Below are 206 nucleotides of genomic sequence, written 5' to 3'. Positions count from 1 at the left end.
AGAAATAAAGTAGAAACGTGTTCCAACCATCTCATTCAAAAGTAAAAATGTAGGAGGTGAGAGATAGAATGGCATGTGTCTAAGAAGTGGCAGAGGGGGAATGAAGGCAATCATATGGAAAAGTCTTATACTTCCCAGCCAAGCAAGAGGGCAGCTCATTAGACAAGAGGGAAAGTGGCGAGATGGAGGTAGATTCTTGCAGAGAG

The sequence above is a fragment of the Phascolarctos cinereus genome, unplaced genomic scaffold, assembly GCF_003287225.1.
Source record: "Phascolarctos cinereus isolate Bilbo 61053 unplaced genomic scaffold, phaCin_HiC Scaffold_5;HRSCAF=322, whole genome shotgun sequence".
In the NCBI taxonomy this organism is placed as follows: domain Eukaryota; kingdom Metazoa; phylum Chordata; class Mammalia; order Diprotodontia; family Phascolarctidae; genus Phascolarctos; species Phascolarctos cinereus.
This window is presented reverse-complemented; position numbering follows the sequence as displayed.